This window comes from Kogia breviceps, chromosome 6 (assembly GCF_026419965.1).
Source record: "Kogia breviceps isolate mKogBre1 chromosome 6, mKogBre1 haplotype 1, whole genome shotgun sequence".
Taxonomy (NCBI): Eukaryota; Metazoa; Chordata; class Mammalia; order Artiodactyla; family Physeteridae; genus Kogia; species Kogia breviceps.
This window is the reverse complement of record NC_081315.1, coordinates 21459938-21476871: the sequence shown is the minus strand read 5'-3', so window position 1 is coordinate 21476871 and position 16934 is coordinate 21459938. Positions and strand designations below refer to the sequence as shown.

The following is a 16934-nucleotide window of genomic DNA, read 5'->3' as shown; positions in this document are numbered from 1 at the left end:
GTCAACTTAGGCTATTTGGAAGACTTTCATTTTGATTTTTACTTAAGTAATGCACTAATTATTCTACTGGAAATAAATTTTTTCCAGCACAGAAACTTACATTAAAAAATTTTGTAATTATTCATCATATTATGCCCAGAATTAGCAGCTAATGTGTTTGGTCTAGTTATTTCTTGACTATTCAGGAATTACCTTTCTGTGTTTGTACATACCTGTGTGTTTCGCATCAAAAAAAAAGATTACTGCGTTGAGATTATTCACATTGTCAGGCTCATTTCACAGACTGAAAAATAATTGATTCTGGCCACAAGTCCTTCCTATCAACCATGAAAATTTGCTGAAACCCACGTTCCCTGAATCTGAAAGAATCAGCCTGGATGGTTTATCTAGAAGAATAATAAATACCACCTTGCCTTTAAAGACTTTAGTGTGAGTCCGGTGCATATATTATCTATAGCTTCTGAACATTAAGATTTTGCCGCACTTTGCACATAGTTACGTTTTCACTATTGTGTATGTTGAATGATTAATTCAAAAGACATCAAGATGGGGCTTCCCTGGTGGCGCAGTGGTTGGGAGTCCGCCTGCCGATGCAGGAGACGCGGGTTCGTGCCCTGGTCCGGGAGGATCCCACATGCCGCGGAGCGGCTGAGCCCGTGAGCCATGGCCGCTGAGCCTGTGCGTCCGGAGCCTGTGCTCCGCAACGGGAGAGGCCACGACAGTGAGAGGCCCGCGTACCACAAAAAAAAAAAAAAAAAAAAAAAAAAAAAAGACATCAAGATGGAACTGAGAAGGATGAAACCAGCCCACATCTGGGGGGTATACAGTGTTCACAAAGTTTCATTGGTATTTTCCATTCTGATTCTACCATCGTACCATTTGGGGAAACTTAACATTTTCTCATTAGAAGATGTCTGATGCTAAAATAGAATGTAGTTAATCAGGACTGAGGAGATGTGCAGTGCATACACTTATCAGGGAGCAATCCGCTGGCTCCTTATTACAGCTGTTAGCTCCCAGGCAACACCTTCCCCCCCTTTTTTTTGTTTGTTTCATACAGTGGCTTATTAAAAACCACTGCCTGCTTAAGTGCTTTGGTATGATGTACATGGGTAGGTAGATGAAGCTGTGCTGGTAAAACCATGACCTAGAGGAATCGAAACATTCTAACAATTGAAATAAAAGTTTGATTTCGTTTTATAAAATGTAGGGGAAAATCTGCCTAGGACAAACATTTATTATATATCTATCTAGTATCAGGCTATCTAAACTCAGTGAAACGCAGTTGGTGAAGCTAAAGTTAACAGGATGATTTGTTAACCTTTAAATACCTCCATGCAGTTAAAACTTTGACTTCAAATTGTATCTGAAAGAGTGTTGTGGAACATGCTGTCTTGTCTGTGGTTTAGTTTTAAGGATAAATGTTTGACTATTAAAAAAGAGGAATTGGCATCCAGCAATCATCAATCCATAATACCAAGTATGAAACTTCTGGGCTAAGGATACATCTTTTTAAAAGTGTTTCTTTACAAGGTTTTTGACCAAGTCCCATCAGTGTATTGCTGGAAGTCATTCAAACATCTGAATTCTTCAGAAGCAAGTAAAATGATAATTCAAATAATCTGCAGGAATAGAAAGAGTTCTTTGCTTTGGAATAATTCAGTCTTAAAAAAAAAAAAAAATCGGGCTTCCCTGGTGGCGCAGTGGTTGAGGGTCCGCCTGCCGATGCAGGGGACATGGGTTCGTGCCCCGGTCCGGGAGGATCCCACGTGCCGCGGAGCGGCTGGGCCCGTGAGCCGTGGCCGCTGAGCCTGCGCGTCCGGAGCCTGTGCTCCGCAACGGGAGAGGCCACAACAGTGAGAGGCCCGCATACCGTAAAAAAATAAATAAATAAAAAAAAAATTAAAAAAAAAAAAAAATCTCGAATCAGCCATTCTTCCAAGGACCCCTTCTTCATTTTAGTGGAAGATAGTCTTCGGAGGCCACAAACTGGGCCCTAGGGGTGCTCCTGGCTACAGGATTGTCATTGCTCTTAGGCCTTTCAGTTGACAGAGCTACGAACTGTGTGTGTGTTTTTTAAGAAAAACTGTCATGGATTTAGACTGATATTTTAAATTCAAATTTAAGATTAAATGATTTTTTACTTAAAAAAAATTCTTCTGGGGCTTCCCTGGTGGCACAGTGGTTGAGAATCCATCTGCCGATGCAGGGGACGTGGGTTCGTGCCCCGGTTCGGGAAGATCCCACATGCCGCGGAGCAGCTGGGCCCGTGAACCATGGCCACGGAGCCTGCGCGTCTGGAACCTGTGCTCCGCAACGGGAGAGGCCACAGAAGTGAGAGGCCCGCGTATCACAAAAAAAAAAAAAAAAAAAAAAAAAAAAAAAAAAAAAATTCTTCTGGTAAATTCAGGATATGATATGCAAATACTTATTTAAGATGTTTTTATTGAGGTATAATTGACATACAACATTATATTAATTTCAGATGTGCAACATAAGGATTTGGTATTTGTATATATTGTGGAATGATCTCCACAATAAGTCTAACTAACATCCGTTTCCACACATTACAGTTTCTTTTTCTTGTGATGAGAATTTTTAAGGTCTACTCTCTTAGCAACTTTCAGATATGCAATAGACTATTATTAACTTTAGTCACCATGCTGTGCCCTATAGGAAGAGTTACTTGCCTTGGAATAATTTAGTCTTAATTGAGAAACTAAAATTTAAAAAGCAGAGAAGCAAAACTCCCCTTAATGGCCCAGGGAAATGAGAAGAAAAAGGGGAAGCCTGGGAGAGGGACTGAAACTGCCCAGAGCCGACCTCAAATCAAAAGTTCCTGGAACTTGCCTTTATCCTTTCCTAGGATTTGGGGTGAGGGAATCCTCTGTTTTTTTAAACTTTTGCCTTTGGACTGCAACCTAACATTTAGTACCATGTTGTATTTCAGACTTTTTGTAGTGAATAATCAACAGATTGTGGATAATCAACAGAAGGGAGCTATTTAGCATATAAGATCTGCTACTGCAAGAAGATCTCCATTGAACGTATTCTAAACAAGTAAATCACATACGTTCAGTGTAGGTATTAAATCTAACCCGACACACATCCACGCTTGGTCCTGGTTCTTTCTATTTGCATTTTAGCCCAAATGATACTCGTGGATCCACAGCTGATCATTTCCTAGAATTCCAGGATTGCTGCAATGGGCTGATCTCCTTAAATAAACTGTGAACATCCTCCTCTGCCCCTTCCCCCATAACCCACCTCCCAGCCCGGGTCTCAAATCCCACTGGCTTCCTTTTCTTCTTCTCTAATGTTCAGTTTGTTTCTTCTCTACTTCTTTTCTCTATTGTCAAGGCAGGGACACTTCACTTTTCCAGCCCCTGGCAATCTGTGACCTCTCTAGAGCCCTTCCAGGCCCCATCAATTGTGGGTCCTCTTTATTCTTTCCCTGTCAATCATGCCTGGCTTCTCCAAGATCTTCTTTTGCCTCCATATGCTGAAGATTATAAACTTTTTTCCTCTAATAGAAGAAACTTTCTATTCTTTGGTATTATATGATTGGAGGGGCAAGGTGCTATTCAAAACAATCCTATATTTCAAGTGTTTCATTTTGGAAGAATCTTTTTATTTAAGTGAAACATTCTTTTTTATTTTTGTCAGCCCCCCATTTCATAGGTATCAATAAAATACATTTTGATTTTATATTTTTGTGATGAAATTATATGTTTTGTTGAAGAAAAAGATCAAAATACAAACACGTTTATATAAACATGTTACCTTGGCAAAAACTTAATATCAGTTGTTTTGAATTATGATGGTCGTTATTCTAATATAGCAGAGCAAATAAATGTTGCCCAAATTAACCTGTCAAGCTGAAAATGCTTTGCCTCAGGGTAACTTCATAGATAGCTGCTTTATTTAGCTCTGAGGAATAAAATAACCAAATCACAAGTCAGTTTTCTAATGTAACTACTCCAACATGTGTTTCTATGTAGTTTACACATATACTATGTGTCTTTTTTACATGCCAGAACCAGAAACCTGAGTTTTTTCTCATCAGTGGTAGGAATATATACAACAGGGGGCATACCTCAGTAAGAAAAGAGTCATGAAATTGTCCGTTCTTGAAGTTTGCTTTAAATCATCTTTCTGATGAATGATTTAACTAAGATACAACCTAAGGTGATGGGGGCCCAAGGGCCTCATGTCATGGTCATAAAGTAGTGGCTCTCAGCTGAGATGTCTGGTTCGTTTCTTCCAGTCAGTGTCGTGACCAGATTCATCACAGAGAACTGACTTCAGTAGTCACACGGTGGCCCCAGGCCACAGCTTGTTTGCAGCCAGAACAAAGCTGCAACCCCGTGTCTGTGTTCATCAGCCCACGGTTAAGTGGGCGTGGACTCCTGAATCGCTCAGCTTGGCTAGTAATGAAATCCTCTGGGTTGTGTCCTCCTTGATGCTCTGCCTCTTTGTTTGGTGTTAAAGGTTTCTAATGGGAAGTAAGAGATTGAGTAATTCACTCAGTTGTATGTTTCATCCTGGAATATGAGGGCATGTTAGATCAAAGGGCCCAGAAGCTAACCTTCTCTCTATATCTTGCAACTAGTGAGGTTTAGCACGTATCTCAACTCTCTAAACTTACACACATGCACACAACACGTGCTGACACACCTACATGCACATATCACACATACATGCACATGCCTTGTTGATGTCTGGTCATGATTATCACTCTTTCTGCCTCCAGAATTCTCCTCCAACCCTGAAAAAAGGACTCCAGTACCACCATCAGCAGTGATGGCAAATTAGGATTACCCTAGTTTTGTGCATTGGAAGAAGGCTACAGCATGACTCTTGGGGAGAAAACTTCTTAATATAGTACAAGTTGAAAGTTTTTGGTCTTTTGTGGGTTTTTTGCGGTATGCGGGCCTCTCACTGTGTGGCCTCTCCCGTTGCGGAGCACAGGCTCCGGACGCGCAGGCTCAGCGGCCATGGCCCACGGGCCCAGCTGCTCCGCGGCATGTGGGATCTTCCCGGACCGGGGCACGAACCCGTGTCCCCTGCATCGGCAGGCGGACTCTCAACCACTGCGCCACCAGGGAAGCCCACAAGTTGAAAGTTTTATACCTAATTCATCGACCTACCTCTGTGTATTGATGGCTTTGTTTCAGAAACTTACAGTAATAAATTCATGAGTCCATGGATTATTTCGCAGAATCTACAGTATGGTAGGAAAACCAAAGATTAAACACATATAACAATTTAGACTAGAAAATCTTATACCCTGAAAAGAATTTTCAAAGATAGTATAAGTTATTACCAAATTCTGTAATGTGGGCAGCATAAGTTGCCAATAATGTACAGCTAAATCTAGAAATAGAAAACAAAATAAAAAAGGCAACATGTCTTTATGAAAATGAAAGGAATTTTATGTCATCATAATGAAACCCTAGACCAAATCTACATAGTAGGGGTGGAGAGCATTTTAACGTATGATTGTAATTGAACTGACACAAATGTGACATCCAACTCATTCATCAGCATCGCTCATGATCTATATTTAACATAGATCACAGGACAATATCATTAATAACAAAGTCTGAGAACTGAGCCAACTCCTGAGTTAAGTAAGTAAATCTTAATGAACAGCAGTCCCCTGGTGTTATATCTCTGTGTACCGGGACATGGCAGACATGGAGACTGAGCTCTACTGTGCTCTTAAAGTGAAGGGTGACACGTGCCGGGCATTGCATCGTGTTGTACATGTGAAGAGAGATAAGTTATGGCATCCATGTGAAGGAATTCAGAAAGCCAGTGTGCTGGAGAGAAGCCAAGTGGGCCCCCAAGGAGGGAGCCAAGTTTGGGGTTCATTCATGAGGCAGCTAACTCAGGCTTAGGGGAACAATCTGCTTTCTTTCTCAGCCGACTTTCTTTGGCCAGGTCTAAAATCTACCACATACTATTTATTGAATGCCTCATGTATGACAGGTGATTTACCTGTATTACTGCTGCAGTAATCCTCATGGAGGTGAAGAATTACCATCCTTTTCTACAGGTGAGGAAACCAAGGCTCAGAGCAGTTAAGTACCTTGCTTGAAGTCATATAGACAGGAAGGAAGGGGTGCAGATTCCAGTCATCCTTTACTTTAGCTGCCCTAGTAAACCTTGAGATATTTCTGTAGGCTGAATGTTTGTGTCCCCCAAATTCATATGTTGAAACCTAACCCCCAAGGTGATGTAGTAGGAGGTGGGACCTTTGGGAGATGATTAGGTGGGATTCGTGGGAATGGGATTAGTGTCCTTTGTAAAAGAGGCCGAGAAAGCTCCCTTGCCCCTTCCACCATGTGAGGACACAAGGAGAAGTCTTTGACCTGGAAGAGGGTTCTCACCTGACCATTCTGGCACCCTGATATCAGACTTCCAACCTCCAGGAAAGTGACAAATTTCTGTTGTTTATAAGCCACCCAGTCTATGATATTTTTGTTATAGCAGCCCAAATGGACTAAGACAGATATTGTGCCGACATGACATAGATTAATTGGAATAAATGTGGAGAAAATAAGTTTGCTAAATACAAGTGAAGGTGGGTGCTGGCAGATTAAATGAAGTATTAGTGGTTGGGGCAGTGGAGGGCGAGGAAGGGAAAGTGTAAAGGGACACCTAAAAGACAATTTTAAACAATGCAGAAGAGGTAGAGCAGGTCGGAAGAGTACAGCACTAACAAATGATTTGGTGTGTAGAAGTACATTCTAATTCAAGTACTATGCAGAAGGCTCTGTACTGGTGCCTTGTTCAGACATATAGGAGGTATCAAAGCCCTCAGGAAATTTATAGTTGAATGGAGAAAAAAGACATATAATAACGTATGAAGAGCTATCATTAGAGATATTAAGAGAGTGCTATGGAAGCCCAGGAGAGAAGAGACTAAATTGTAACTGAGAGATTTGGGAGAGGATTTGTTGAGTATGGGCCTTGAAGGATAGATAGTGCTCTGGCTGGTGGTGACAGAGCCTGGGGTGGGGATAAAAGTGTGGGAAAAGGGCATTCCAAACAGAGGAACTTGATAGGAATACCAGGAAATGCCTAGAGGATTGAGTCAGTGTCGTAAGCCAGACTGAGGCATCTTCTGGAGTATCTGGGAGGTCATGCCAAGAAGTTTGGACTGCACTCAGCCTTAGGGAGCCATGGAAGATTCCTGAGTAACTTAATGATGTCTGGAGTTGTGCTTTAAGATGATCATTCTGGGGCTCCCCTGGTGGCGCAGTGGTTGAGAATCCGCCTGCCGATGCAGGAGACACGGGTTCGTGCCCTGGTCCGGGAAGATCCCACATGCCGCGGAGCAACTAAGCCCGTGAGCCATGGCCGCTAGGCCTGCGCGTCCGGAGCCTGTGCTCCGCAACGGGAGAGGCCACAGCAGTGAGAGGCCCGCATACCGCAAAAAAAAAAAAAAAAAAGGATGATCATTCTGATGCCCCTGTCAAGAATGAAGAGAAATGAGGATAGAAGCAAGACTTTTACAGTAATAGTTTATATAAAAGGTAAGGGAACCTCAACCAAGTCTGTGGCAGTGAAAGAGGAAGAAACACATACAAGATACAGTCATTGAAGAGGTAGCATCAGAATGTGAAGAATGAAGAGAAGCAAAGAATCAGTGATGAGGCCATGGGTCTTTCTGAGTAAAGGTATCCTGTGTTCCAGGAGGGAGAGGACGTCAAGCTGTTCATGGAATAGAGACTTAAATTAGAAGCCAGCCTTTATGGTCTGCAGTGTGGGAAGCACTACTAATGACAGACTCTTCTTTAGTCATACGTACATCAAGGTTAGAAAAGATGACTAGGAATATTGTGTCTGGCAAAGACATTAGCTGTACCACACGTTATAATAATTGGGTTTGTGTATATCCGAAAGTGTTTGTGCACTGGATTGCACTGTGAGTACCATTGGCCATACATTAAAATTAGTCTCAGGACTTCCCTGGTAGCACAGCGGTTAAGAATCTGCCCGCCAATGCAGGGGACACAGGTTCGAGCCCTGGTCCGGGAAGATCCCACATGCCGCCGACCAACTAAGCCCGTGAGCCACAACTACCGAGCCTGCGCTCTAGAACCCGCGAGCCACAACTCCTGAAGCCCCCGTGCCACAACTACTGAAGCCCGTGCGCCTAGATCCCGTGCTCCGCAGCAAGAGAAACCACCGCAGTGAGAAAACCGCGCACCGCAACAAAGAGCAGCCCCCGCTCGCCGCTACTAGAGAAAGCCCACGTGCAGCAACGAAGACTCAATGCAGCCAAGAATAAATAAGTTAATTTAAAAAAATTAGTCTCATTTTAAAAATTACAATACATGCTATACACATATATACCTTTAGAATATATTCATATTTACACAGATATATTACTTAATATAAATACAATAAGGATACCTTTGATATATATAAAATACATCATATATATCTTTAAACCACTTTTATCAAGGAAAAGATAGCCTCCATTGACTTGAATGAACTATTTTTGTTTTAATTTAGAGTTTCATCTTTTTAAAAAAGAGTATTAAAGTATAGTTGATTTATAATGTGTTAATTTCTGCTATACAGCAAAATGATTCAGTTATACATGTATATATTCTTTTCCATATTCTTTTCCATTATGGTTTATCACAGGGTATTGAATATAGTTCCCTGTGCTATGCAGTAGGACTGCGTTGTTTGTCTCTCCTATATATAATAGTTTGCGTTAGAGTTTTGCCTTGATCCCTTGTGTAACCCTGGAGGCAAAAGGAAATTGTGCCATTGTTTCAGAAGGCAGCAGCCTATTAGACTACCTCACCCCCTTTGATAACCACCACCACCATCACTCCACTCCCACAGCCGTCTCATATCTCGTCACCCAGGCACGATTATAATACGCAATGTGCTAATGTAATATGGCGTATGCATTAAAGTGTCGTTATATTTTCTGATTTTCCAATCCAGAGGTGGCTTGAAGTGTAAGAAGCCTTACTAACTGATAGTAGATGCAGGTTCTGGCCTTAGCTTGCCTCAAACTGGCTCTGTGACCTTGAGCAAGTCACTTCATTATTCCGGGTCTTCGTTTCCTTTGCTGTGAATGGATGGAGTTGGACTAGGTGGTCCCTGTGATTTCCCCCCCCCCCCACCTGGAGGCTATTCTGTGCCCTTGATGCCCAGGACTGAGTATCCTTGCCCTGTCTCTCCCCATCTCTAGTACTAAGTACCTACCCAAGGACTACGGGCAGTTCAAAACGTTCACTGTTATAGTTTCAGAATATGTCATCGCCTGTATTTTAAAATCTCTTGGCCTCAGAGACCACACATAAGCCCTTGGCGACCAGATTCTGTAGGGATGTAAGTGTCCACACTGGCACAGGAGACAGGAAAAGCAGGAAGTACTGTGTGTGGTAACAAAGAAGCGCTTTTACCTAGAAGACAACTGCTAAAGCAGCGTTTGTCTGTCTAGCCTAGAATGCAGCAGGGATATTGAGTTGAAGTCCATGCATCTTGATCTGTCTGGCTGGTGAAATTTTGAAGTCTGGGGAAATTGCATGAAGGCAGGAATGGTGTAATGTAATTTAATGGAGGTGGTTCTCCTAAATTCATCAGCAGAAAGCACATCTGTATACAGAGAAGCAAGGGTAAAAAGAGACCTTAGAAAGGAGCCAGTGAAGCTACAGGAGTGGCCGACATAAAGTCGAGTTCTTCTGTTGTTGCTTTTGAGGTTAAGTAATAAAAATGTCCCTTGACATAGCATTGTCTCGACCAGACTTTTGCCATTAAGCCCTAATTCACTCTAAATTGTCACTGACATGAGTGCTGTGGGGTTTTGTGGTGGTGGGTTAAATCTATGACTGAGGTTAAGAATAAAATATTTCGTTATAGGAAACAAGAGTGCAATAATTATATTTCCAGGAAGCACAATATTTGATGAAATTATGCAGATTTTAATTCGGTACTGAAAGAAAAGTATCTCTACAAAACTTTTTACTGAGTGTATCTTTCAGAAAATGTAGCTAGAAATAAAATTGGCAAATAGCATTTCAGCCTCTCTTTCCTTCTTGTTCCCCTTGTTTAGAAACAAAAATAAAAATGAACAAGTGTTTTCTGACTTACTTTTGGATGCTAATGGGATACAGTTGTTTGATACCTGGTAGAAACTTGACCTTCCCTTGCTTTCATCAACTAACAGAATAGACTATTGGCTCCTGAATCAGCCTCTTGGCTCTCCCAAACGAGATGAGTTTCTAATGTTTTGGGCTCTTGAAAAGCTCCACCGAAACCATGATTTCAACAGAACTTCCTTTCAGGAGGTCACTTTTTTAAAGCTATTCAATCTTAGAAATATAATATTGAGTGAAAAAAATCAACTCCCTACTTAAAGTATGATACTCTTTTGATAAATTGCAAAGATAAGCAAAACTTTATAGATACATAGAGAAAGAGACAAGGTACTTTCAAATTCAGTATGTCTGCTCTTAAGGTAGAAGAAGCCTATAGGTCAGTGGTAAAGCCCAATCTAAATGCTGAAACAGATACTTGAAGGAGAATTTTCAGTAGGGGATGAGGTCCTAAGGATCCTTCTGGGATAGTCTTTTCAGGTCATATCCAAAACCCAACATTCAACTAGAAGAACCTAAATGTTTACACAAAAGAATTTATTGAATGAAACTGTGTTCCATGACTCGATACTTCATTACCACAAATGCCATAACTTCATTACTTAGTAAAGATAAAATTTGGTGTACTATTACTTACCTGCCACACAATGATTATAAACAACAGGAAAAAAACTGAACACCATGTTTTTTATAGATCTATACACATGTAATAAAAGTGTTATATAAAAATGAAGAAAGTGATTTTAAAAAGGCTGTTCAAGTGGCATTGTTGGGGGGATGGGGGCACAGATAAAGAGGAGGCCGTGGAACTAAATATATCTTGGAAAATTTCTAAATTCTTCCTTTAAATCAATAAGCCAGCCGAAGCATTGAGAATGAGTGTTAGATAAAGGAAGCACCATGCTTCCTAAGATAGGAAGAACCCCAATACTGGATGTGATGGATCTATGATATTATAGGAGAGGAGAGGAGAGGCAGGGAATGTGGAGAGGGGGCGTCTACTAACAAGACGTCGCTGTAATCGCTTTTGCTTGGCGGATACGCAGCTTCCTGAGTATTGTGTGTGGAGATATGTCTATTGCGTCAATCTATTTCACGTAGGTTACTTATTTATAACTTTAAAGATAATTTAATATGTAAAACCTCCTCTGCTGAAATGTGGGTATTAATTTACAAGCATCATTTATTGCACTTATGGCTGATGGATTGTTATGAGTCAGAACTAATAAACTTGTAAGGATTCATAGAATATCAGTAGGGGAAAAAAAAAAAAAAAAAAAGAAGTGTCTGTATGGTTGCCATGTAACTGCATCTGCCGGGAAGGCTGATGACAGGAGAGGACTGCTGGGCCCCATGTCTTGCTGAGGAAGGGGGGTGATGCAGTTGGGAGAGCAGTAACATGGATAATGAATGCCTTCTAATGGCGTGGATATTGGCAGCAGTATATTGACCGGGACATTAAGTGTCTGGCAAAGCGGAGAGCTTTTGCTGAACACGGTTACACCAGCATGGAAGTGCCCGTTCTATAGTGAGCCAGGTGATGCTAAGGAAACCGGGCTTTGTTGAAACAAACCAGGCACAAGATTCAAGGAGCAGAAAATTGCTATAGGCCTCAGGGTTTATTTTCTCTCCGCAGATAAAGAATCTCGCGCTCCATGTTATGTTCCAAAGTGGTGTCAGGGCAAAGAGGTTTAGAAAAACAACGGCGGCAGCCCACCAGATTTCCTTGCCACGGAGGAAAGCACGCAGTAAGAGTTGAGTTGGGTGTTTTCCCCAGCCCTTTGGAAGGTGAGGTCCCTTCTCTCCACATGCTCTTAAGTGAGGGCTAGGGAGAGCCACGTGGTTCATAGTTGTCTTTGGATGGAGGTAGAAATAGGAGCCGAAGAGCCCCCGCTGACTTCCTCCCCCCACCCCCGACCTTTCCGAGAGTATGATGGGCGAGCAGGAGGAAGGAGAGGGGCCTCTGCCTTCTGATTAAGGGCGGCTGAACACCCAGTCCACGGTTGGCTTTTTGACATGTTAATCTGTACGTTCGGTTGAGAGAGGAGGATCTCTACATGCCTTTTCACACAGCCTCCCATTTCCTTTTTTGGTTTTTCTCCATTTCTTCCCGTCCTTCTCCCTCCCCAGCTCAACACATTCACACGCGCACACACACACTCACAAACAACGTTCACACAACACACTCTCTCACTTCCTCTCTCTGGCTTTCGCCCTCCCTGCTTTGCTAGCTCCTGGTTTTCAAACAAAGCCCCAGGCTGACCTCAGGAAGTAGAAGGACCCTGGGTTAAGAGTTGCCTGTTACTGTAATTGTTTATTAGACCTGAAGTTTGATTGGCCAAATTGAATTAAATAAATATTTAGCAGGCAGAAGCTGTCCTGTCTGGGAACATCAAGGGACTGTGACAGACTCCACCACCGGCCCTGGCATCAGGCCCGACGGTGCAGCGGCTACTGCTGGCTTTTACAGGCAGGACCCAGGCCTTAACCATCCCAGAAAAAGAGCCCTTTGTGGTTCTGTACAGATAGTGACATATTCTGTAATAACCTAAAGGAGAAAAGAATTTGAAAAAGAATAGATACATGTATATGTATAACTGAACCACTTTGCTGGACACCTGGAACTTATACAACATTGTTTATCAACTCTACTCCAATATACAATAAGAATTTTCAAAAACTTCACATTTATAAGAGGGAAGGCTCTTCAATGTAAAATGTATTCTGTGTTGGATGTCTCTCCATCCTGCACCCCCCCAGCCACAAACACACACCCCAGGGCCCCTTTCTTTGCTCCTTTTAGGAAGATGTTTTGGGGTGTTTTAGTTAGTCTCTGGCGGCAAGCTACAGAATGAGGAACAGTGATACATTCATTTTACCTCAGAAGATAAAGAGGTTCACTCTAAGGAGGCTTATGGGCTGGGCCTGAGTGGAAAAAGCCAACAAGGAAATCTCTAGGGGCAAACCACGCCCTCAAGGGTCACGTGGTCTGTCATCTGTCCTGTCTGTATACGTATCTCTTTCTCTCATTTGTTTTCCTCCCTCCTTCCCTCCCTCCCTCCCTCCTTTCTTTCCTTCTTTCCTCTCTCAACGTCTCTATTTCCTCAAAGTAATTTCTTTGCAACCCGATCTTCCCACGTGGCTCACCCCAGCTGCTGGCCTCTCTCTGTGTTGCTGTCCTTTTGGCTCTGCTGCCACTGCTAACTACATCTCTTTCTCTGCCTTCCCCGATATATCTCCCCGAGTCGGAAGCTGATGGAGCAAGTTCATCTTTCAAGCCAGACTATGTCATACAGAGACAGCAGGCTTTCCTTGGATCAGGCGTTCCTCCTTGGTTCCATCAGCTATGACCAATGAAGCTACAAATTCTTGTAGAATTTGGTCGCTTCATTTAAAATGGAGATATGGGCGATCAACACTGCTGGTGAAAGTATTTGAAACTATCAATAGATTAGGTCTATGAGTATCACAGTATCTTTTCCAATAGTTTGTCCCTCATGCAAACCTACTTTTAGAGGGACTTTGGGTAACATTTTTCTAGAAATAAAGATTATTAGTTGACGATACTTACTTGGAATTTGTGGTGATTTTAGTTTTTTGGTTGACGTTTCCTTGGCCTAGCAGAGACTTGTTTGGAAAATAGTGTCTTGGCCCTCCATATCCGTGGTTCAGTGTCCGCAGAGTCAAACAACAGTGGATCCTGTAGTCCTGTAGTACTTATTGAAAGAAATCCACATATAAGTGGACCCCTGCAGTTCAGCAGTTCAAACCCATTGTTCAAGGGTCTACTGTATTTCCATAGCACTTACCTATTAGGTATTATAAGTAATCTAGAGATGACTTAAAGCATACAGGAGGGGCTTACCTGGTGACGCAGTGGTTAAGAATCCGCCTGCCAATTCAGGGGGCACAGGTTCGAGCCCTGGCCTGGGAGGATCCCACGTGCCCTGGAGCAACTAAGCCCGTGCGCCACAACTACTGAAGCCCTCGCGCCCTAGAGCTCATGCTCTGCAACAAGAGAAGCCACCGCAATGAGAAGCCTGCACACCACAATGAAGAGTAGCCCCTGCTCACGGCAACTAGAGAAAGCCCGCGTGCAGCAACAAAGAACCAACGCAGCCAAAAATAAATAAATAAATTTTTTAAAAAAAGCATACAGGAGGATGTACGTAAGTTATATGCAAATACTACACCATTTTATTTAAGGGACTTGAGCATCTGGATTTTGGTATCCACAGGAGTTCTGGACAAATCCCCCGTGAATATCGAGGGATGACTGTATAAATTAAGCAATGACAATTTAACCATAGGGACAGAGGGTATATGGGAAATCTCTGTACCTCCCCCCTCAATTTTGCTCTGAACCTTAAACTGCTCTAAAAAAATAAAATTTAAAAAAAATTTTTTTTAATCAAAAAAATTCAAGCATAGGAGAAAATTAGTGTCCTGATCGGAGAAATAAGAACAGAATACCTTTTATTTACATGATACTTTTCTTAAGTTTGGTCAAAGGAAGGCAGTCAAAAAAGCGCTATTCAAAGAATTAAGCAAATCAGGAAATTGTTTCTAAAGTACTTTTTTAAAGTTCTTTTCACTCTTCAGAAAGTGATTCCAGAAACAGGGATTACTGAAGGAGACTACATGGGAGGGTTGTTGACACTGTGAAGATGTTTAAGTAGGAGGAAGATAAAGGCCCCGATGAGGAGAACACGTTCCACTGACCTACACAAATATCCAGAACTTCAGTTTGGTAGAAAATAATTAGAGCAGGTATGCGGACGTGCTCCAGAACATCATATTCAAAAGGGATAATGTAATTAAATATTGCATAAAATAGCAAAACATCAAGTGGAAAACATTTTAATATGTCTCTGCAGTTCTAGGTGGTACAAGGTCCAAAGAAGAAATGGCAGATGAAACCCAGTCACGATCAAGTAGTGTCTTAGCCTGTTGGTGAATTTTAGTGCCAAGAACGACAGGCTTGCTCAGGGAAGAGGAACTTGAAGGCAGAGCAGCAGGGCTTCGTGGCTCCTGGGACTTGGGGCAATGGGTTAATGCTCTGCTATCACCAGCTTGAGAGTCTTCATTTTTTAATCAAGGGGTCCTGCATTTTCATTTAGCACTTGGTCCTACAAGTTGCATAGTCGGTCTCACTGGAATTGGAGGCTCCTTCACAGCATCTTGGGACACAAGAACCATAACCTAAGTGATTCCAGGATAACAAAGGAGACATGGACTCATCTTCCAACTCTGCCACCCCACTTCTTTAGAGAACTAAAAATGGGACCGTAGGTGCCCTTCTGACTGCTCCAGTCACACAGCCTGCAACTGGGCAAGCCTTGAAAATTCCTAGAGCACTGACAAAGCCTTCAATTTCATAATTAGAAATCAAAAAAAAAAATCATGGAATCAATTAGTAATATGATAACCTAAGCAGTGAACATACTAACGTGTGGTTAATCAATGAACAGTGTAAACGTCTAGTGTCCCATTACTCCCCATTTAAGCAGAAAAAGGGACTTAGAAGGACAGAGAAAAAGGAAAGTGACATGAAGGGGAGGAGGTTACGGTGGGGGGACGGGGACAGCGCACAGTGACGTGTCTTCACCGCTTTGCAGTTTTTGCCTTTAACTCTTCCTTGCTGCTGTGTTTGAGTACCTGTAATTGACCCTCCAGTCCTGCCAACCCTGCTTGCCTTAATTGATAACGATGTCTTTTAATTAATATGGCAGTTTCGTAAGGCGGGAGCTTAATCCCTGCGGGAATGGCTGTTTCGTATCTTCAAAGTGGCGAGACTGGCCTCTCCTCCCTTGCATCCTCAGACCGTCTTTGTACCAGTGAAGGTCCAGCACAGGGTCTTGCTCCCCTCTGTCGACTCAGGGTATGAATTCGGGTCCACAGACCCTGCCTGGAAACGTGTTCTGGTGGGACAACTCTTTTGGTCACAGAGCTTTTCATGGGACGGGACAACATGGACCTCTCTCCTTCAGTGTGACTCCTTTGATTCCCCTTAAGAAGAATAGTAGGCCTCTGTCTTCCACCTGATTAAAAGGATCTCCATTTCTACCGGAAGAATGTCTGTTGTAGAAACCGTTCCAGCAGCTTTACTCCGTGAGAGTCGTTAGTGTAGGAGAGACACCTTGTCTAAGACACGGCTTGAAGACCTTTCACCTGTACAACCAGGGGAAGGAGGAGCAGGCGATAGTGGAGAGTGGATACTGGCCCATCCCCACATGGCCACCTGGCTGGGGCCAGGCTGGGCGTCCACGCCAGACTTCCTTACAGCCAATGGGTCTGCAGTTCCAAACTTCATCAGATCTAATAGCAGAAGAAGTACGTGCTCTCTTTCTCCACTTCAGTCTTCTCTGTTGCCCTATAGCATGATTAAGTGTCTAGCATCTTGCAAAACAAATGAACAAATTTAGCTCTTTCCTTTCTTCCTTAAAAAGAACACAATTAACCGAGACTGTGGCATAACAACAGTTGACTCGTAGTTGCTTCTTGTGTCTGAAAGCCAAATATACGCCAGCAAACACAGCCTATGCCTGTATGTTACGGACTAATAAGTGCTGTCATGATTGTATAGATGCTAGTGTATTTGAGTTTCAGCTGTTCCCTGAGATAAACTATCACATCTGAATAGTGATACAACATGAATAGAGGAGCTGTGATGGTTTCATTCTAACTTCAGTGTTCTAGAACTCCCTGGTGACTAGAGTTACAATGGCTCTGTTTTACTAGCCTCCAAGTCATGATGGATAAAATGTGGGCAGTTCTAGTCTAGAGAGTGCTAACTATCCA

At 42.5% G+C, this 16934-nt stretch overlaps 1 protein-coding gene across 2 annotated transcripts in view; it reads left to right on the top strand.

Annotated features, from left to right (window-relative positions):
• MAML3 (mastermind like transcriptional coactivator 3) overlaps positions 1–16934 on the top strand; it is a 422149-nt gene that overhangs the window by 187414 nt on the left and 217801 nt on the right. The gene's annotated exons all lie outside the window — the stretch shown is intronic.